Source organism: Odontesthes bonariensis, chromosome 2, assembly GCF_027942865.1.
Source record: "Odontesthes bonariensis isolate fOdoBon6 chromosome 2, fOdoBon6.hap1, whole genome shotgun sequence".
Taxonomy (NCBI): domain Eukaryota; kingdom Metazoa; phylum Chordata; class Actinopteri; order Atheriniformes; family Atherinopsidae; genus Odontesthes; species Odontesthes bonariensis.
The window spans coordinates 39,153,028-39,176,777 of record NC_134507.1 but is presented as its reverse complement, the minus strand read 5'-3'; the positions used below and the strand labels follow the sequence as shown (position 1 = coordinate 39,176,777).

General features: G+C 43.3%; 2 non-coding genes across 2 annotated transcripts; one reads left to right on the top strand and one right to left on the bottom strand.

Moving 5' to 3' along the window:
• Positions 1-617: 617 nt before the first annotated feature.
• trnak-uuu (transfer RNA lysine (anticodon UUU)) lies at positions 618-690 on the bottom strand. The gene has a single exon. It is a non-coding gene; the product is annotated as a tRNA-Lys (tRNA).
• A 21,162-nt stretch (positions 691-21,852) lies between these two features.
• On the top strand, positions 21,853-21,926 carry trnat-agu (transfer RNA threonine (anticodon AGU)). The gene has a single exon. It is a non-coding gene; the product is annotated as a tRNA-Thr (tRNA).
• Positions 21,927-23,750: the final 1,824 nt, after the last annotated feature.

Sequence of the window (23,750 nt, the reverse complement as noted above, 5' to 3'; positions counted from 1 at the left end):
TTCCTAATAAAAGAAAAAGATGTCAAGGCTCAGAAAGCGCCTTTATCATTGTTTTACTGTGTAATATGTAGGATCCATAAAGTCATTTATTACCAGCTCTATCAGCATGGAGAGAATCCCCTTTTCTCCCAAAAGATCCCCGGTGCTGCTCCTGAGGTGTTTCTGTAAGTTTATCACACCAGCTGGTGAAATGATATGAGTCCCTCTACAGTTGTTGTAGATATCAGCTGAGATTCAAACTAAAAGACACATTTTGTGTCTGAAACTGTGAGAGACTGTTCAAGTGGGACTGAAAGCAGATTCAGAGGGTTGTGATGTATGTTTTTCCACCCAAATGATCTGATAACTGTCAGAGATGCAGCAGTGCTATGAAATCCACTTTAGAAGCTGCAGTTATTGGACACAATGAGAGCTGACCATCTCTGTGGCTCAGAGGAAAACTGAGCAAAAATATATTTTAGATAACTTATATATTTATATATTTATATAACTTACAAATGAGGATATAACGATGCAGCTAACAATAAGCATCAGCCAGGCTCTGTCAGAGGTGACAGTGTAGAAACAGAGTGCAGGCATAGAGGGAAGTACAGGTTAAATGGGAGATTACATTTCTACACCTGAACAGGGACTTGAACCCTGGATCCTCAGATTAAAAGTCTGATGCTCTACCAGCTGAGCTATCCAGGCCCTATGAAAGTTTGTCTGAGTGACAGCTGACATCTGAAACACTTCCTGAGTCCAAAGCTGTGACGCTGTTTTCTGAACAAATGCCTGGTTGATGTGAACTTGTGTTGCAGCCACTGAGCATAAAGAAGAAGGCCTTCATGGAGGGAAACAGGGAGTTAAGGAGGAGTGTGAAGAAAAAAGGAAGAAAGCAAGTCGGTGGGAAACTATCTGCAGCAGAACAGTGTGAGGGATGTGTGGTCAGGAATGGAAAAGCTCACAGGCTTTGGGATAATGTGGGATCAGACAGATGGAAGAGTTCAGACAAACTCAGCATGCTGCTGCCTCCTGCTACAGACCTCACATCCTCCATGTACCAACAGCTTCCCTGTCACACCTCAGCACATCTACATGAAACTATCACATCTATAGGAAAATAAACTATGGCCTCATCTGGAATACAAACAAAAGAGATGATTGTGGATTTTAGGAGGAGCAGCAGTCAGCTGAACACCGTCTCCATCCTCGGTGAAGAGGTGGTTGAGGATTACAGATACCTGAGGGTTCACCTGGACAGCAGACTGGACTGGAAATGCAACACTGAGGCTGTCTACAAGATGGGACATTCAGTAAACTATTCCTATAACTGTATATATGCTAACTGAGTTGGCATGGGTTGGTGCACTAAACACATGTTACAGAGTTTAATATTTCTGCATCTTTTAGTAAAAACAGGAAAGAATGAGTGTATATTTCCAGCCAAATTCCCAATAAAGCTGCTCTCATCCACATATTTTTCTGTTTCTTCTGTCAGACGGCTAAACTGAAAATCAGCACATTAAGACTACGGGTCAACTCGTGGTCACTTAAAGCATGTCCAGACTGTCGCTCTGCTCTAATAAAATCCTGATTTTGTAACCGCAGCCTCATCTGAGAAAATCACCTTTCAGGTGACTTAAAGACAACATGTTGGCAGCGATTTCAGCTGTGCTTACATGCAGCGTGATGTCCCACAGAGAAAGTTAGAGGCAGCAGAATGTCAGGAAGGTTTTCTGCACAGTCTATCCCGTGCATGTACGCTGGGACAACATGGTGGTCCAGTTAAATGGACGAGTACACCTGGAACTGAAGCTGGACTTACCTGTGCATGCAAGCGTTCTGAATGTCCTGATCAAGATAAAAATATGTAACATACAGAACAAAAAGCATACATCTCCAGCTGAAAACATGAAACCTGCATCCTACAAATAAAATGTTCCACTGGGGTGACCCACCCAAGTTGGTTATTAGGAGGAAATTTCAGAAATATCCTCAAAACCAGTTTTTCTCAGTGTGCAGACTTCAGCTTTTTGTTTTAAGTTTTGAAAAAGAAAATAGACTCAAATGTAACCTCTCTTCTATGCATATTCAGAACTTATTTAAATCTCTTCCAGAAAAACTCTTGTTTTGATCGTTTTCTTTAAAATAAAGATTTTTAAAAAGCTAATTGACCATGTGCTCTGTTTTACATATAACACCAGTTATAGAGGTAAACACGCAAAGTTAACATATTGACAGGTTTCAAATATATGTTTCAGTGGCGGCCGTGCTTTGGCTCACTGGGCCTTCAGTGCGGGTTTACCGTCCATTCAGAGTCGCTATTTAAATCCGTCCTGAGTGCCCACATGGATCTGGATCTCACTAACCGTGCTGTATGCCAATAAACACAGAGAGACAGCTGCTAGAAGACTTTCTTCTGCAGGTTTCCTTCTGATTTATTTATCTTTTAAACACATATTCAGCAGCAGGATGTTTATTCATCAATTAGCCTACTAATAATGAACTATGAGAGGCATTTCACGTATTGAGAGCGACTTCCATTGTTATTGTTATTATTATCACGTATATCAGCAGTTCAGAATATTTGATCATTTATATTTATAATTTAATATTTATACATGTAAATAAAATACATAATACTCACAAGAGTTCCTGATTATTATCTATTTATTGACATAACACTGAGATGCTCCATATGTTAGTCCATTGTTGCCAGTTAACTGCAGCCTTGCACCTTTCAGCAGCAGCTGTTACCGCTGAGCAATCAGTTCCCTCTGCACTGAGGATCATATGAAAGCAGCTCCTGCAGCTTCAGGTTAGTGTCACAGGGCTCTGAACTTTGTGTTAGTGCAGTTTGGCAGGAGCAGGTCCCAGGCAAGCTTTAATTATATTGCAGCAGAATGAGGTGAGTAACTTCTAGTCTATCCCAGTGCTTCTAAGTGGTGGCACTGAACCTCTGCTGCCTTAAATGTCTGAGGCAAGCAGAACCTCATTTGGTCGCAGCATTACACTATGTTTATACAGTTAAGCTCAACAGGACTGGGCATGTTAAGGGGAGGTGGTGGTTGGACCCCACTGGTCTCTAAATGTACTCAGAACTTCATATGAGATGTCCCTGTTTCTGCAGGGTTTTGTGGATTTCTTGTGTGCTGATTGGAAGCATCGCCTGCATTCCTGCACAAAGCGGTAAGCTGATCCCAATCAAAGCTCAGCAACTAAAAGCAGTTTAAATTGACTCGGGGTGTAAATGGAAAGCTGATCTTAATTCTCTGTTTCCTCACCCATGTATTCAGTTTATGGACAAGATCTATCTAAGCCAACGTATCAGAAACAAACTGGAGCCAGTGGTTCTGGAGCTCAGCAGCATGGTGCTCAGGGAGGTCAGTCTGGAGCTCCTGGCAGCAATTACCAGTCTGAAGATGGGAGCTGGAGCCTTTCATCTGACACCAGCGGCGAGGACGAGCCAGTCTTCACTCCTGTGGCCGACGAGGATCAAGTCTACGCTTACAAATCTCGGTCCCGCTACAACAAGAAGCGTGTGCTGTTCAGCCAGTTCCGCTACACCCCAACAGAATCTGAGCCAGACCACGGCAAAACATCTCAGCACAAGGTTCAAGTTCAGAGCGGCTTCTGAGGATCTTTCTGGTGAGGCTCATTTTACTCTGCATGTGTGCTCTCTGTAGCTGCTGGTAGGTGACTGACTTTCTTTGTCTTGCAGATCTGCATATTCTAGAGGCATCGCTGCTGCTACCGCTTGAATAAATGGCTTTAACTCGAATACCTTGTTGCACCATCAAATGGCTCCTAGCTGTCTCTGGGTCATCCAGTTGTGGGTTGGAGGGGATAGTTGAGGGCCTGACAGGTTGACATGACTTAATCCTATAAATAAGGTGTTGGCATTAACTTAAGGACAGTATCTGCTCAAAGGTGAGCTTGTGAAGGTCTTGACGGCTTCAGCTTGGAATGTATTCCCAACTAAAAATGGCTGAAAAGCCAACTGCAGCTCTCTGACAGCAGTGGGTAAAGGTGTGGCCTTGAGCTCTATCAGAAGATTCCACTGCTGCATATTGTGCTGAGGGGGAAACCTTTCCACTCTGTAGCAGTCCTCACCCTACAGCTCTGGGTAAGGACAGACCCATCAGATGCTGGGGCCATGTGAAACCTGGACAGTAGTTTCTGCAAGTCCATGACCGAGGATGGCTTCATAACATCTTCTGTGGTTGCAAAGGTCTTGTACTCTGAATAATTGTAATGAAGCTTGTGCTACACAAATCAAAAGATGTGGCAGCAACTTTTAGTGAAGTGGCTTGGCAACAAAATTTATAGGCTCAATGTTGTCACTTACTTACTACCTGGAAGTAAGTTGGATCAGGTGGTGGGGCAAAGATCTATTTTGTTCTACATTTGGATGCAAGAAGGCGAGCCAGGTGTTGGAATATATTCAGTAAAAGGTGGGGTATGAGATCTTGGAAAAACGGTTCCTGCAAGCTATATTTTTGAAAATACACAACCTTGCCTCTCCCTTCAGCCCACGCCTTCAAAACACATGAACGTGAGGGGGGCTGACGGTTGATTGGCATGTCAGAATCCAATAGAAGTAACTCTCATCATTACTCCTATTGGTCGGACATTTCCTCTTGCTACACCCTCTACAATGGACTAAAATATATATATTTTTTTCCCAAACATTCTATTTTAGTGGGTGCAATGGGGTCTTGAGGTGGTTTTCAGACAATATGATTAAAAAATGCTCCAGAAAACATCTCATACCCCACCTTAAGTCGTGAGCTGTACAACCACACAGTGGACTGTGCACAGAAGCATTCACTATCCTGTCTGGAACATGAACAAACATGTCTGATTAATACTGGGCATAATGCAACATCAAATGTTCCATCTATATGTGAGAATCAGATGTCTTACCTGGTCGTCCCTACAGCAAGGACACTGCCTGTGGGGACCACTTGCACATAGTCGACATATAATTAAAAGAAAAACTTCTGTGGACTTGTTTCCACACTTTAAGTCACTCACATTGTTAACCTGCAGGTTGCAGTTTAAATATGAACATGATAAAGTCTGGTCTTTGTTGGATTTTATGAAAGTAATTCTGAGGACAGATGATGTGAACTACTGTAACAAATGTTAGTGTTCAGAATTAAAACAACCTGGGAATTTAAATATTCTCATTTTCATGAATAAATATGAAGTTCAGGTGTGACAGTCAACATTTTACAGTAAAAAAGACTTTCTCAGAAACTTAGACCCATATTAAAAAAGAGCATTATTCAAATAGACGCATTTTCCCTTTAAATGAGTTAAAAATGTAGCTTTAACTTCAGTGTATTTTCAGTACAGTTCCACCTCACTGATGGCTGCTAAAGCCTCCACAGTACAAAGAACAGAAAACAGTCGCCTACAGACTATAAAGTGCTCAAATGTCACATTTCCCATGTTGGAAGTTTGCTGTGTCACAGGGAGTCTGTGGGAGTCTGTGGTTGTTCTCACAAGGCAACAAGTTTTCAGGAGGAATGATGGAAATCCACAGAAATCGTCAAGACAAATTTGAGAAACACTTCCAGATATGAACAAAATGATGGCACAAGGTGCTTTAAACCTTTAACCTCCGTTATGTCCTGTTTAATCAAGTTCATCTGAAATAAATCTAAGATCTCCTCCATATCTTTCTGCTCTTGGCTCTCGGTGGAAGAGGTCGCATTTCTCTCTGCTCCTCCCTCCCTTTTTTTTGCCCTGCTTAGCCTGTCTGTGTCTGTGTCTTCTGAGCATCTTTTTACATATCAGACGAAGCCAAGTAAGATGGATTTGGTCAGCTGGGGTCTTAATGCTATTGATCAAATTTTTTCAACCGCGAAGATGGCAAAAGGACAAGTGTCTTGCCCCGACGGGACTTTCTTCGCTGGATACACGGAGGATGCATGGGGGAAGTGGCGCACCGTGTGTTTAGCGATGCTGGCTGTCGAGGACGCGGAAGACGTCTACATATTTGGATTTATGATACTCGGGTTCCTGCTGTTTGGAGTTGGACGATACGTAGCATTTTGTGAAATTAAGAGATCGTGGAAAGCGTTTGATGGGGTCACAAGAGCAATCAACGCTCAGACTGAGATGCTATGTGAGCAGAGTCGGAAGCTGGATGTGATCCTTGCGCAGGTTCGCAGGCTGGCTGAGATTCCTGGACTCAGAAGAGAAGTGGATTGACCTGGGAGAATGGTTGATTGATCGCTTGGACCGGGCGGAAAGGGTCCACATCCCACAATTCGGCTGAATTTGGGACTTCGCCATGAGATACCAGCAATGGACAAAAAGACAGAGAGCGCAATCAGTTGTCTGTCTGACCTAAATTAATTTTTATTCCAATCCGGCGCCCCACACTGGCCTTATGGCCAGCTGCAAAATCATTCTCCACGTTTGTTATGATAACATGATGCTCTTTCCCATGTGCTCCCCCTCCCCTCCTGACACTCCTGTGAGATTTGTGGTGGAACTGGCTGACATATTCCAACTTGTCAAGGACAATTGCCTGATCCAACTTTCTGTGCAGACTTACTGAACAAACACACACGCATACACATACATGCTCATTTATAACACATGCAACTCCTCACCTCTTCACTGTCCCATTGCTTAAGGTGTTGTTATGTGTATGTGATGCTTTTTCTGTGCTGAGGTTTTTTTGAGATCTCAGACCGTATCCTGATAAGGGTACAGTGTGAAGTATGATTTTTTTCCCTCCCCTCACCCAATGTTGTTCCCCTTCCTTCTTATCTGGCGGCGCCTGCAAAGCAGGCCGCGTTGCCTGGTCACACTCTCTCTCCCCTGTCTGTTTCTGTGTTGTCTGCCCGTCTTGACCGAAACTGGAATTTCCCCTCGGGGATTAATAAAGTATAATTGATTGATTGATTGATATCACTGAATAAAAGAGCAGCTCTGCATCATGTTGTCTCACGTTTCTACATCTCAGCTCAGATATTAATCTGAGCTTTAAACATCTCAGAGTGCGCAAAAGGCAGTTAGCGTGACTTTAGTAAGAATCCACCCTCTGCTATGTTCCAAACACATCCATGCTTCTAGATCCTCTGGATGAGAGAGCTGCAGAGCTCCTTATTCCTGCCAAGGAGTCAACATTATTTTAGAGTTATTTCCAGAACTCAGCAGGTTAACTTACTAAGACTCCAGTCTTATGTCACGCTGAGCTCACTTTTTTCCCCTTGAAACCCAACTAGCAGCTCCCACTAGTGAAGTGGACAAGTGATGTGTTGGACCCCGATTTCATGACTGTGACGTGTTTGTGACGTATTAGAATCGAGGTTATAACCTGGAGTCCTTCAGACCAAATCTCTGTCACTCCCCTCACACTCCCCAGCCAGAGATTAGGGGCCCACAGTGATCTGCAGGACTTTGGTCCAGATGTTTAACACCGTATCTGACCAAGCGGAATTCACCTTCTTTAAAACATCCCATGTTCATTCCTCACATGTTGCAACAAACCTTTTTAAATGGGATGTCAGAAGTGTTCATTTTCAGAGCTGAATTGAATGCAGCACGATCTGACTGGGTCCCAGGTGAGGTTTATGAGTGTAATTAGAGCAAGTAGAGCACCAATATAAAGTCAGCTGCAGCCTCAGATGAGTTACAGCACAAATCTTCTCTCAACAGCAGTCACTAGATTGCTGTTTTTGACCAGTTTTATCGGAATTGTGTTGCTTCTGTTTTGTCTTGTTCAACATGTTGTTTAAGGTTTTCTTCAGGTGAGTCTTCATGTTTAATGGTTTAGGTTTTTGTTCTCCTATATACTAAAGTTTCTTTCTTTTCTTTTGAAATCCAAACAGGATTTCCTGGCTTTGTGTCCTGCTCTTCAGCATTGGAACATGTTATCCCCCCCAGAAAAGCAAGTATATCAACATTTAGGTGCAGTTTATATAAAGGCAGCCAACATGGGAAGTTGTTTAGTCTGGACATGCTCAACCCATGATGTTGGTAGGAATGAGAGAGAAGAGGGTCTGCAACTATATTAATCATGCAGCACCAAATCTTCCAATATATTAGACTTCAGGTTTAATGACCCACTTGAACTGCAGATACTCCTTTAGCTTTGTTACTAAACATATTGGCAGTGTTACAGAGGCTACTGAGAGCATGACTAACCATGCTGTCATACTTTGCCTTAACTAATTTCTGGGCTCAGGTCAAAACAGTGGATCCTCTGGCTCTGGTAGTAGCATGTCTGGGTCTGGCTACGGCAGCAGCGGCTCCTCTGGATCTGGCTACGGCAGCGGCTCCTCTGGGTCTGGCTACGGCAGCGGCACCTCTGGGTCTGGCTACGGCAGCGGCACCTCTGGGTCTGGCTACGGCAGCGGCACCTCTGGGTCTGGCTACGGCAGCGGCTCCTCTGGCTACGGCAGCGGCTCCTCTGGGTCTAATGCTGGCTTTACTGCGCAGGACGCAGACTTTGCCCGTTTCCTTGCTGCCCTAATGAACTTGAAGATCGACCGTTCTTTCCCACAGTCTGCCTGGACCTCCGACCAGGTCCCTAAGGACACATCTGAGATGCGCGCTGTATACCCTTCATCCCACGTCGTCCAGTCCAGCAATGGCTACCAACGAGCCCGCGACTCCAGTTCGTACGCCAAATACTCCCAGGATGCCTTTGACCACTTTGATGCCAAGACTGGGTCTAAAGGGCAGAAGTTGTACTAAGGTAAAGCTGGACTAGTGTCTGAAGTATTGAGACTCCTGTATCAATACTGACCCCTTCTGTTTTCTGCAGGTGACTCTCATGGACACTTCCATGGAGATTCCAACATGTGGCTGAGCTCTGGCAAAATAAACTTGACCAATAATACGTGGTCTGTGTATTGAATACTTGATCTCAAGGTTTGTTTTCACTTCATAGAAGATTTGAGTCTTTACCACACCCACTGAGGCTGACTCTGCTTTTGAAGGGCAAACTGAATACTTCTGCTTTAAATCCTACCACTACATGTTTCCTTCTCCTCATGGTTGAATTGCATTACACAAACCCAGACCAAAATAACTTGATGAAGCTCAATACAGTGGCCCTGCTTGCCCTTGCACAATGAAGGTGCCTCAGTTAAATCTGCACTCGCTGGCCTTTTCCAAGCTTTAATTGCATGTGACTCATTAGCTTATGCTACGTAGCTTTGCCCCTCCTCTGCTTGGTGTCTTCTGTGTGCCTCAACAGAGCCATACATCCCTCTTAACCAACTTTGTCTCGACTTACCTTCTGTGTGTGAGGCCACTGCTTCATAGAGACTCGGTCCTTAACGTGGCATTGCACATCTTCCCATGTTGGTTTTCATCCTACACAAGACTTGAATATCTCCTCTGCTTTTGTTTTCCTGATTCTACCACATGTGGAAGATGCATTTTCGAATTCCATCGAGCGCAAAGCTACATGATCAATTTCCAAAAGGCTAGAAAAGGTCTCCAAACAGTTCTAGCAGAGTCCCAGTGAATGGAAGTGTGGAAATTATTAGACCTTTTGCTGAGTGGACTGGAGAGCTGTCCAGGGTGTACCCTGACTCTCTTTCAATTGGCAGCAGGGATAGGCTAAAGCAGAGCTACTCATTATGCGGCTCCTCAACCTTTAATTGGCGGCTCGCACTCGCATAGTAGCTTATAACAATATGGTAACAATAACAAATTTTTCCAAATAACTTACGGCGAATACTGCACAGTACTAAGAATTAATTAAGGCTTAAAGGTTGGGTAGGGGTTCTTTTTCTGGAGCATTTTTTACATATTGCTTGAAATACTCTTCACACCCCCATTGCAACCAATTAATTAAAAGTTTTGACAAAAATGGAAAGTTTTAGTGGCCTCTAGAACGAACAATCCAGGAAAAACACTATCCAATCATACTGAACGGACTGTTAACGATGATTGGATTCTGATGCGTCTATCAAACCGCAATCTGCTCCTCCCTCCCCCTCCTTCCCCCTGTGCGCGTACCCTTCTTCGTGAACGAATTACGCGTCCAGAAGCTTGGCAGGAAGCTAAACAAGAGCCAGCTTGGCTAGCACCTAGCATTATTAAACGTATAGTTAGCATATACTAAAGTATATATAAAGTTAGCAAAAGTTAGCCAAACCAATCGATGCTTGCTGTTAGAACAGCGCTCGTGCACCTTCGTGCTCGTGCGCGTTCATGTACTCTAAAGGCGTGACTTCGGGGGGAAGTCTGAAGAAAGGGGTTGGGACTTTTGACCTGTGTATTTTCAAAATCCAGGATCTCCTACCCTACCTTTAATGGTGTTTCCTAAAGGGGGCTCTGTTAAACCTGGCAACGCAGCCCGCTTAAACCACCGTCACACTTGACCGCAGTGCACGCTAGCTCCTTTAGCCAGCGCGAGATGCAGGCACAATGGGTCGGTTTTTAAATTAAAAAAAGGACAAAAACCATGCTCATCTTGAATGTCTCACTATGATTACAACAAACTACAAATACAACATGAAGAAAGTCAAGGACATGCATGCCGGCCTCCAGTATTGAGTATTAAGTATTCCAGTATTAAGGTAAATGTGGTCTTAATTGAAAATGTATTGGCTGCGTTTCTTTTTTTGTGGGAGGTTTTATATGTAGCAATGCATATTTGCAAAAGGGGACTTAGTATGTTGTCATAAAAGTGGCTCTTCCCTTGATTTTGCTCTGCCAATGTGGCTCTTGTGAAAAAAATACTATCACTGGGCTAAAGGCTTCCACTACCCTAAACTGGATACATTGAGTAAAGTAAATGGATGGTAAGATAGTTCTACAGTGAGGAACCTTGGAGTTATTTTTGACCAGAATTAATCATTCAATGCACATATAAAACAGGTTTCTGGGACTGCCTTCTTTCACCTTCATAATATTGTTAAAATCAGGAACGTCCTGTCTCAGTGATGCAGTAAAACTGCTCCATGCATCTGTTACTTCAGGATTTGACTACTGTAATTCTTTATTATTGCACTTTCACACATATTCTCTGAAAAGCCTCCAGGTGATCCAAAATGCTGCAGCCAGAGTTCAGATGAGATCTAACAGGAGAGATCATTTTTCTCCAGTTTTAGCTTGATTGGCTCCCTGTTAAATTCAGAATAAAATTTAAGATTCTTCTCACATAAAGCTCTGAAGTCTTCAGACCGCCAAATCATGCTCTAAAAGCACAGGCGGGAAAAACAAAAAGTTATTTTTCCATATATGTCCAATTTAAGATTTTCTCTGAGCATCTCAGGGATTTGCAGGGCTTGTGACTTTATAGAGCATTTTTCAAGCAAAATGTAACTCAATGTTTGATATAGCAATTAAAAAGGACAAACATGGAATGAAACAAAATACAAGGATTGTAAAATGACCACACTAATAAAAGCATTTGCAGAAAACAGTAAAATATTAACTCAGCAATAAAAACAAACCGTGTACAAGACATGAAAAGAGCACATTAAAACAAGGCCAATGGGCCAATCGAGGAATCTATGGAGGCTTAAAATTCAAAAGATAGTTTTTATATTTTCATAGACAAACCAGTCTTCAAATCAACTTTATTTTTCTTAAATGGCATCAGCAACACATCCTCTCGCTTAGAGTTTCTCCAACATCTTTCCTGGACCACTTATGAGCAAAAACTGCTGGATAGAAATTTGAAAGCTGGATGAGGAGCTGGGTACTGGGAGAGCACCATTAGTTCTACCAATACTTTGCTCAGTGAGTTAGAGCAGAATAGCAAATGAAAGATTTCAAATTTACTCAGTAAACCATGTACACTTCCAACTGTACAAGTACTGGATAAAGCTTACCCAGGATACCAACAGAGGTGTCAAGTAACGAAGTATAAATACTTCGTTACTGTACTTAAGTACACTTTTTAGGTATCTGTACTTTACTCCACTACTTATTTTTCTGCCTACTTCTTACTTCTACTCATTACATTTTCACACAAGTATCTGTACTTTCTATTCCTTACATTTTCAAAACAAACAGCCTCGTTACTTTTTTTTTTAACTCTTGGCTTCAGTTTAATGTTGATGTATTTCAACCTGGAGAGACTCAGACGGAGAGATAGGAGACAATTGCAAGGTTTATTGTCAATATTTCTTTGGCGCTTGGGCCCCGGCGGAGGACATGCAAGCTGAACCGCTGTGAGCTTGCAAGTCTGGCATAGGGAGATAGATGCTGAATATCTTCCCCCTTGGGACCCGAACCTGGTGGCGGAGTCATAAAAGGAAGGAGATCTCGAGACTTGAGACAGCGGGTGGAGATGGGGAGGTGGTGGGATGCAGCTTGCCGATGAACCGGTAAAGCCCCATGCAGGAGCGCCTTAGGCCTATTTCAGACCAGGGCGGCAAAGCGTGGCGGAACGGAAGCGATTTTCACCGGCGGAGGTGAAAATACATGGAAACAGATCTGTCCTTGCACACCGACGCGGCGGTAGTCGGGCGGTAGCGGCGCGGAGACGCCTCCGTCCCGCGCTGCTTTTGGAAAATAGAACTCGAGCGGAATTTGGACGGCAGCGGCCGGCGGCAGCCGGCGGTGTGCCGTTGAAATGAATGGGAAATGCAGACAGGGCTGGAGCAGAACTACCGCGGCCGCGGACTGTCCGGTGTGAAAAGCCAAGTTGAACACACCGCCTGATAACCGGCGTAAGACTGCCGTGGTTTCGCTGCCGCCACGCCACGCTCTGGTCTGAAATCGGCCTTATATGTGGATCTGAATGGTTGATGAGCGATTGCCAACACCTGGTGAGTCTGCCATGTTGAATTTGCGGCTAGCCTTCATTTCACGTCATGTGCGCCATCCAATACAGATCAGTGGCGCCATTCACACCTAGTGAGAACGAGTGTAATTGGATGAATCATATAACGCAAACACTCATCGGTTAGGCTATTCGTCAAATTAAATCGCCATTCGTCAGAAGCGAGCAGGTGTTCTACAACTAACTGCAAACGCGAAGCTGCCACGCAAAATGTCCGATTCAGAAAAAGATGCCGAAATGTCTGAAAGGTCGGACACAGGCGAGAGCGTATCGGGAGATGCAGACGGAGACCAAAGAGACCTTCCTCATCCTTGGCCCTATCTTAAAGATTTTTTCAAAATAGTCGGGTGCAAAAATGACTCTTGGAAAATGTAATATAAACTCTGCACACCCAAGACCCACGTAATTTTGGCGTTCAAGAACTCTCCCTCCAATTTGAAAAAAACATGTAGAGGTAAATTGTAAGCTTATTCTTTGTTACCACCGAACTGTGAACTGATAATTGATATATTTTGCTGCAGCTTGGCTAGCATAGGAACATGCCAAGACATGCCCGGTTAGCAGCTAACAATTGTCAAAGGCGTTAGCCTTGCCTCTCTGATGTTTTCGGAATAACAACTGGCATAGTTATATATTTTTTCAGGCAGTAAGACTTTTTTTTGTTTTTTTGATGGGACTGAATTCCAATAAAGTTTGAGAAAGAACATGCTCCTTGAGTGACTTTGTCTTTGACAGTAATGGTTTTATGATTGTTGTCTTGGGCCACATGTAGAACTAATCAGTTTTCAAATTAAGCTTGCAATTCATATAGTGGCATATACCTTTTTGTGTGTGGGTTTAAAAAAATATATATATTTAAAGGTTACTTTATACTTTTATACTTTAAGTAGGTTTTGGAGCACATACTTTTTCACTTTTACTTGAGTAAAAAGGTCAAGTTGATACTTCAACTTTTACCAAAGTGTTTTTAAACTGCAGTATCTATACTTCTACTTAAGTAACAAATATGTGTACTTTTGACACCACTGGATACCAATTAGGAAATCTGACTTCCCATCTAGAAGTTGTAAATTCAGAGGATGCAACATCAATAGGCATGTTCTGGCACAACTGCAGAACCTGCCATTACAGAGTGGAAAGGCAACAAGTTGCCTATTAAAGCTATGGTTGGTAATCCTGTTCAGAAACACATTTTGTAATACTGGGTGAAATGGTCCGTCAATCCTGAGAGAAATCTATACAAGATGTATTTAGAAAAAGGGACGAAAATAATCAGACCTCTGTGGCAGCTGCAGGACTGAGAAAAAGCTGACCAATCCGAGATCAGCACCCCGCTGATTGGGGCGCTACAAAAAACCAATCAGATGCCTCTGCGCTTTCTGCCTACGCCCCCCTCTGTCGGCTCCCTCATCCGCGCGAGTGGGACATGTCGGCAGAGTCCCAGCGTCAGATGCGCGTTCAAGTTTGTGGGGGCGTGGCTTTGGATGAAGCACTGACGGAATGGGGAGGGGGGGTGGAGCTTAGAGGAGGGGCCACTTTCGAATCTTGCGAGCTCTCTTGCTAGCTCTCTTGCTAGCTCACTAGGATTACCTACCATAGCTTTAAAGCACAATAGTAGAGTGGTACAGGGTAGGGTTGTCAAAGAATATTCTAAATTCAAATAGGTTTTAAAAACAGACAAAGTTGAAAATTAATATTCAAATGTGGAAAAACATCTGTGCAGCCGCTGTCTGCCTTGAGTCGGCACACTGCATGACGGGGTCAGGGACAGGTCACAGGAGTCACACTGTCTGGCACAGCGTCACTGCTGAAAGTTGACTTATGTAAAGATGGCAGAAAGTTCAGGGCCCAACTCGACTGCAGGCGCAAAGAAAGTGATTTTAACCCCCAAAAATGTGAAAAGTTCTTTCTGGAAATACTTCTGAATTTGGTCTGTTGACAGAAATTGTGGAGCCTCGAGACAAAGTTGTATGGAAGCTACGGTTAGCTTATCATTCGACCACCAGCATGAGGATATTGAAAATGTGCACCCAAATGAACATGGTATAATATTAAACTCAAATACATTGTCAAATATGTTTAAACTACCTATACAAGTAGTCATGTCTTGTAGTTTGTCAGGCTATTGACACAATGCTGTTGTCGCCTGGCTGATTGAAAGCCCCCAGATGCGTATATGCGTCAGAAATGATGCGCAAATACAGATGTTTTATGTTTTTTTTTTTTAGAGGGAATATTTGAACATAAGCAATTTTGACAGTCCTAGTACAGTGGAAACCGCTTATAGTCGTCACGGATATAGTAATCAACCGCTTACATAGATCAAAAGGCTTGGGACAGAATCATTAATGCAAATGCTGTTTAAATAATTCGTTTATAGTAATCAAGAAATCCGCTTATGTTCATTTTTGGCCATTTTATGAATGTAAACATGTGCAAAAATCATTTTAAAACTACGTGTAGCTATTTTATTTTTTACTCCCTTGATTCCTTTCTGGACGTCTGCTGCTGCCTCGCTAGCTAACGTAACGAGTTGACACCGGGCGCACGAATCATGGCTGGAAAAAGGAAGTCATTTTCTCTGAATGAAAAACGTAGTCTCAAGGCGTATGACAAATTACCAAAAACGAGCCAACGAGATGCTGCAGCAAAGCCTCAGGTGCTTTTCCCGGGCGCCGTCGTTAGCATTCATGACGGTCTCTCGTTGCTTAATTAGACTACACAAGGTAGCCTGAGGAATGCCAAGCGTCGCCGCAGCATCTCGGCTTGCTGCCCAGTGTCAACTCGTTACGTTAGCTAACGAGGCAGAAGCAGACGTCCAGAAAGGAATCAAGGGAGTAAAAAATAAAATAGGAAAAACAACAAATTCGGTTTTAGTCAACTGCTTATTGTGTTCAAATTGGCTCTGGACCAACGTGATCACTAAGCAGTTTCCACTATATGGATACCCAGAGACAAAAATAGAAATCATGTTCATTATCCACTGGCTTGCGATTACTTTAGCATTCCATCTGCAGGGAATGGGGGAAAAACCCAGACAAGGTCATATGACAAGACTGCCAAAGACATAGCACTGGCTTAACTGCAGAAGAATATAGGAGTATCCAGCCAACTATTTCAAGCACAATGTTTGGCAAGCCTTCAGGTTGGCTACCGTGCACTCAGCAAATCTTTGCCCGGAGTTACGTGGTGGATCAAAGTTGTACCAATTTGAAGCATGCACTGCATAGAAGGGGTTGTGTCTAGCTGCCATGTACAGGTGTAGAGAAATGGCTGTAAAGGATGCTGTAGCTGATCGCTATAGTCAATTGAGCAAAGGGTGCAACTATTTAACACCTTCATAGCAATTCCTCTCAAGATGCAGCGCTTTGAGAAGCCATGTTTGAAACCAAAAGCAGAACGTCCCAGTCAAATATGACAGGGGATGCCTGCCATTTGCCTTGAACCCAGATGGTGTACACAGGACATCGTTTCCCTTAGTCAATCATCCTGAAGCGAGATCATTTCATAAGATTTTATTCAAAGACTAAAAAGAATCTTATGCCGTTGGATTGAGCTTTCCAATCTGAAACAGAACCAGATTAGTTAGAGCATTGAGATTAAGACATCATTTGCAGGTACCACTCAACATACCCTCTGCACATCATGTTCAGCTCTAGCGGGCACTTGGGAAGAACTTTTTCTGCTGCCCAGAACCATGGCTGTCAGTAATATGCTCCTTCAAGTAGTGGACATCCTGAAAGTAGTCTTTGCCCTTCTCATGCTGCTGGCTGAAGGTGCTGTAGGTTCCAGAGGGGTACAAGCCGTACAAAAGCCTGTAGTCAAAGTTAGGAGATCCACCCACACCAAAGCGTGGCACCAGTACGGTTGCGGATCCCAGTCCAGACCCTTGGCGATTATCCGGGTAGCCGAATTCCTCCCTCTGCTGCTGGTATTTCCCGAGTTCAGCTTCCTTCGTGACACTGGAGGTCTCCCCTGACTGGAGGACAGGGCCAGGTGGTGACAGAGGGGCTGCAGGGAGAACGTCAGTGAGGCTGAGGGCTTGGGCTGACGCATCCCCAAAGACTGAGGGAGCAATAGCCCACTGGGTTTCTGTGTGGAGACATTTCACAATTAGTCCTTTTCACAGCAGAAGCTCTGATAGCACAGAGTCTTGACATCGAAACACGGCAGGTTTCTGCTTCATAATAGAGCTCGGCAAGATTGAAAACACCTTTAGGCTTCCAAACATATTTTTGGCCATCTATACTCCAAGCAGAAGATTTACCTTGTGGTCCAGGTTGGGCAGCTCCAGGTTGCAGAGCGCCAGCGTCAGATCCTACGTCAACAGGCACATAAGTGACAGTAGAGTATCCTGTTGCAGGCAGGCCAGAGCTCAAGCTGCTCAATGCTGGACCCGTCTGAACAGCCTGTGGGACACCAGAAGCTTGCACAGCCATTTGCACGGGCACAACGGAGCCAGAGCTGCTGAATCTTGGGTCTGCCTGAAGAGCACCTTGGACAAGGCCAGGAGCTTGGACAAAACCGGGAGCTTGGACAAAACCGGGAGCTTGGACAAAACCGGGAGCTTGGACAAAACCGGGAGCTTGGACAAGGCCGGGAGCTTGGACAAAACCGGGAGCTTGGACAACCAGTTGCGTTGGCACAAGTGAGCCATAGCTGCTGAGTCTTGGGTCTGCCTGAAGAACAGGTTGACTTACACCAGAGACCAGCACAGGTGTCGCCATATAAGTGTTACTGGAAGCAGTGTTGGGCACGGTCACCGGGCGGCCAGCGGCTGCTCCCTGGTAAGAGCCAAAATTACCTGCAGCTCTTGTGCCGCTGCTGCTCTGGCCTGCTGATTTTGAACCTGGGTGTATGAGAACAAGTTTAGCAGAAGCTGATTCAAACAAGCATGTAATGTTTTACCACAACAGATGATAGCACACCTTTAGTGGGAAAACCCCATGTAGCAGCAGTCAACAAGGCAAAGAGGGAAACCCTGAAATTATGTACAACAAAGAGTAAGAATGCAGTATTAACTAATGTTTCCAATCAATCAAAAACTGTAAAAGGCAGCTTGTGCTTATACCTCAGGAAGAACCCAGCAGCTGTCATGGTGAAAACAAGCTATGAGAGGAAACAGCAAGGGTGAAGGTTTATAAATAATGCCACAGACCAGCCCAGACCAATCAAAGTTTAACGTGCTAACAACAGACAGCTGCTTGTGAGGGACTATCAGGACAGGTGGACGCTGGAGGCTCATCTGGTTGCTCTGGTATCAGCCTCATTGTCTCCTCTCACCTCCACCCTCCTGTCTGTGCTAAAGGCACTTAGTCACTGCCAAATATTTTACTGCCGTAAAATAGCTCTACCCAAATTGTCGTAATTCTCAGATTTTCTATTTCAGTTAAACGTAGAAGCTGGAAATAACATCCTAGATGTTGAGTTTTCACACCGACCCACTGACACATTTAACAAGTTAACTGAGGCCTGTAGGGTCTGAGATGTTGCTCTTATTGGTCCTTTAAAGGAGATGTTTTGCCCTTTTTGGTACAATTTCCCGAGGTCTTACTGAAATGTATGAGACAGGTCAGGAGCTCCTGGTCTTATTGGCCAAGTTTTTCCCCCAAAAGTGTATTTTATTTCCTAAACATGATGCTTTTCTAACTTTAACCCAGTACTTTTAATGTTTTACACCTTTCGACCAAGTAGTTTTGGAAAAAAAGGTGAAAAACGAATGAAGGAAACAACGGTCTCACAGCAGTTCAAAGACTGGTGTCAAACACAAGTCCCGTGTTTAGGAGATGGTTGACTATCCTCTGCATCCTTTTTAATCTGCTGACTTGGTCAGTATTACTTGTTGATAATCCAGCGGTGCAGGATGATGTTTCCTGTTAGTTTTGGCAGAACTGGTGCTCAGCTGCTGGCACAGAGGAATAACTGGCCCAGCAAAGAGCCTCCAACAAATAACCAACCGGATGATCCAGAACTTCCTGCAGCTAAACAAAGATAAAACAGAGGTCATTGTCAGCTGTTAAAAATCTGAGCTCAGCTTCAGGCTGTGATGTTAAAAAGCACAAAGCAAGCAGGAATCTGGCTGTTATTATGGACTCAGAGCTGAACTTCAGCAGCCAGATCAGCTCAGTTAGGAAGTCAGCCGACTATCACCTGGAGAATATTTCCAGGATTAAAGAACTTCCTTCCCTGGTTACCTGTCAGATTTTATTACTCATTTTAAAAGCTTTGAATAGTTGGACGGTTGCCTCTGTCTATGATCTGTGAACTCCTTACTCCCCTGATTGCTGCTCACACGGCCCACTGTTTAATATAACTGAGCTGTTCATTAGATGGAAATGAATCCCTGCATACTCCTAAAAATCACTTTATTTTGAGGCTTTTTCTTCAAATTAAAACCCAACTTTCATAATTACTCGGGACTCTTTGTAAAATGCAAATAAAACCAGAAAGATATGATCTTAGAACTATTAAAAAGTTATATCTAATTAGAAATAGTGCCAGGTCAATTCAATTCAATTCAATTCAATTCAATTCAATTCAATTCATTTTTATTTATATAGCGCCAAATACAACAAATGTCATCTCAAGGCACTTAGATAGTAAGTCCAATTCAAGCCAATTGGAATTCAATTAATTGTAATCATAATTATTCATAAAATAATCCAATTCGTTCATATAGAGCCAATTCAAAAACAATTTCCTAGCTAAGGAAACCAACAGATTGCACTGAAAACTTTTTCTTTTTCGGTCCAATCTCCCGTCCTGAGCGTGCCTGAGGCGACTGTGGAGAGAAACGACTCCCTTTTAACAGGAAGAAACCTCTGGCAGAACCAGAGCCAGGAAGGGTGGCCATCCGCCTCGACCAGCTGGGGTTTGAGAAGACAGAAAGGGGGGAGGGGGGGTTCTATGGCAGTTCTGTGCCATCTGTTGGTTTCCTTAGCGAGGAAATAGTTTTTCAATTGCTCTGTATGAATGAATTGGATTCATTCTGAATTGAATTAATTGGATTATAATTACAATGAATTAAACTCCAATTGGCCTGAATTGGACTTTATTACTGAAGTGCCCTGAGATGACATTTGTTGTAATTGTAATAGTTTATTTTGGCAACATTTTAAACAAACTGACATTATTCTGTCTTGGGAAACACTGCTGGTGGAAAACATGATACTGGCTGCTGAAAAACTGGCAGAAGTGGACCTTCCAACGTGACAGTGACAGGAAGTAATCAGCTGAAGTCGTCCAGAGATTAACAGAGAACACAAATCAGCATTCTGGAATCCGGACTTCAGTTCCATCCAGAATCTGTGGTTGGAACCACAGACCAGAAGAGACAGAACAGAAGCCTTCACAAAGTTGTGATGTCATCACTGTGGTGACATCACAATCGATGTCTCTCTGATCTTGTTTGACATCACAAAGTTTATACAGGCCAGACATTTTCACTGCTTTTTCACAGTTGGTCAGGAGTTTATCTGAAGAAACACGTCCAGTGTTCAACCAAGAAATCATCTCCTCCACTTCAGTGGTGTGACATGGCAGACGACGATTTGCCCGAGGGTTTCTACACGTGTCCCATTACTTTTGGCAGTAAGGAAAGTTATGAGGAACCCACCAGCTGTTGGAAAAAGAACAATCCCAGGTCTGTGCTGCAGCTGGGACTCCTCACTCAGAGGATGTCCAGCTCCTGCAGGATCATCTCCAGGCCTCCGTAGTTCCTCGCGTCAAGTGGAAGTTTCCAGTTTCACAAACCGAGGGGATTCCCTCTAACGCCTCTGCTGCCGACCGAGATTATGGATCAGAGAAATGACAGAACTCTTACCCACAGAAGAATGACTAGATCAGCTATTTATAGCATGGGATGGATATTCTCAGGACAAAGCTGCTGAAGAAACATTTCTTTCTGACAGGAGAAACAGACAGAAGAGTGGCAGCAGAGAGCGGCTGCTCCATGACTGAGGACAATCAGACATACTGGGACATGTGGGAAAGGATCACAGTGTTCATACTGTACATATCTGAGAACATCCACAGGAAGACACTTTATCATTTACATGTTGATTCTGTCTTTCAAAGTCAGATTCTTACTAGAATCCATGTTATACACTGTATGCTGACACGTAGAAATAATCCCATTCTGCTTGTAAGCAGCTCTTAATAGAAACCAGCATGACTCCACTGTTATTACTGTATTATGTTGATGCATGAAAACAGCTGAATGATTGTGCTGTAAACACTGAGAACAAGCTGCAGATGTGGCTGTTGTGTTACTTTTGCTTCACAGTCAGTGGAGACAACATACAAAACAGCTTCAAAGATACTTCCAGGTGAGGCGTGAAGAAAGCAGCTGTGAGCACCGTAACATACAATCAGGGGCGGACTGGGGCAAAACAGTGGCCCGGGAATTTACTACCTGACTGGCCCACTCAGGGGCCGGGGCAGCAGAGCATGGTGGCGAATACTGGAGGTGGATGATGGAAGGTGGATGATGGAAGGTGGAACAAATATATTGATTGTGGGAGACAAAAAAATATGCATGTAAACATTAATGAAGAGATAATGACACATAATTTCATCTGAGGCCTTGATTAGAATTAATATATAATAGTTTTCATAGTTACTTAGAATAGTCTGCAATAGTTGCTTAAAGGGGAACTGCGGTATTTTCAACATTAAGCCTCTTTTCTGAGTCGTATGCAATGTTTTAGAACCCCCCTCACCGCTTTTTTGATGTTTACTGCTGTCTCCGGTATTTGCCTAATTTTGATTCATCTCAACCTGCTTCAGAATGGCAAGCATGGTGCATGTCCAAAAAGGTCCGTAAAAGCACCATAAACGTCCGTTTTCAAAATCATCAACTCACCGGAGTGGTTACTGGTGTGCACTGGTAATCCATATCAAATTTCGTGGCGAAAAGTTTCTTCTGTCGTGTTTTATTTGGCAGCTCGTTCATGCTCGCACTATTTTCTTAGCCACCTCACAGCCGTGGATAAACTTCCGCTCAACTATTCTTGAGGTACAGAATCACAGAAAACACTTCCTGAGGTGGATCCAGTTCCTGCTCTTTATTCTTTCATCAGTTTTATGAACCATGTGGTGCTGTGGCTTAGTTGGTCAAAGTGCCTGTCTAGTAAACAGGAGATCCTGGGTTCTAATCCCAGCAGTGCCTTAAGGTGTTATTATTTACATCAACATGGTGCCATAACTGTTTACAGCAGTGCTTCAGGAGTGCTGGACTTCCAAAACAGTCTGTACTTGGAGGCACTTCATCTCATGGCTTTAAATATTCTTGAGGTACAGAAGATTGAACTGGGACTTAATCCAATGTTTTCACATTTGCAGATTATTTGAATAACATCAAGCCCTGAGGGGTGTTCCTAGAAAGTAGCTAAAGAAAGCCAGGCTATACCTGGTAAGTGTCGCTTGAACTAGCACCATCTCCCAATTAAGCTTCAAGTCGTTCCTCGAAGATATTTTAGCTGCATCTCGGTGAGGCTAATCCAAGCGAGGCTTACATAGCCTAGCTTAGTGCGAGTGCACGAGGAACGTAAGAAGCCCTGACGAGTGGATGGTGGAAAAACGGAGATCTGTGTGAAAAGGAGAGCGAGACAAGTGCTGTTATTTTTTCGGCAGCTGAACAAATAATGCTGATGGAGCTGTATGAGGATTTTAAAAGTGTCATCACCAGAAATGGTAATACAGCTGTGATCAATAAAGCGAAGAAACGGCATGACTAACAACTGCAGACAGACTAAACGTAAGTTCTGAAAGTTTCATACCATTGACATTTATTTTACTGTCCTCATGTATTTATACTCTCCTCTTGGTGTTATAATGTGTTTACATAAAGCATGCTGAATTGTCTCTGTATGAGATGTACAGCACAAATATACTGGCCCTGCTCACTTTATTAATAACCCAATAATCGACACGCATCATCATACTTTGTGACCATATTATCGTGAGTGTGAGACCCACATATTAATTTTTCACTGTTACATCTCAACAGGAGCAATCTTAACAGCCAAAAGCGTACCTGGCAGCAGGTGAAGGTAAAGTACAGCAACATATTTCAGAGTGGTAAGTAGCCTTTGAAGAAATGTGTTTGTCCAATAAAGAGAGCACCAAACTAGATACAAGAAACTGAAAATAAAAAAGATCAAGCTAGAGCTCATGAAACTGGAGATGGATGTTAGTATAAATTCAGATAAAGGAGAATTCCGTGTTGTGAACTGTATTTAATTCTGTTTTCTCTCCACAGCTTGAGAAACATGTAATAATAATTAAACAATTCAACACAACTTGAACTCAAACTTGTCATTATTGTACGGTTCATGCAATGTGTTAGAAATGTGTTTATACATTTATATTCACAGTGGGGTGCCATGACTTAAACGTGTGGAAAGTTATAAATCATCTCTGTCCATTTAGCCTTCTTACACTTGCTCTGACTTAAACTGCTACTGTGTCAATGCTAAATTATGAAAAGAAGTTCTAACTCAAAGGTCACAACAATAAGGATCAAAGGAAATATGTGTCCCTGTATAGGTCCCTCACTGTGTCAGGAGAAACTGAGTCCTTTCAGGCACTGGAACTAAACGAAGAAAAGACTTGAGCCTGAAAAGTTGTCCACAAGACAAAATGTATAAAATATGAAGTATACTATTAATTTAAGATGGCTCTGTCAGAAGTCAGCCATGGTGCCTGAGAAGTTTAAGCAATGAACCTGTATTTAATTTGGCCAAAGGTCATTTCTATCCGTGCCCTTGTTTTAGCATGTGCATGTGCATGTGCATGTGCATGTGCATGTGCATGTGCATGTGCATGTGCATGTGCATGTGCATGTGCATGTGCATGTGCATGTGCATGCCCTTGTTCCTGGATCAGGATATGGCATGAGGAGGTACGGCCAGCATGCATAGCCTCTGTCCCCAAGCAGGACACCATTGAACTCTCCTGCAGAATAAGAGAAATGTTGGATGGATATACATGT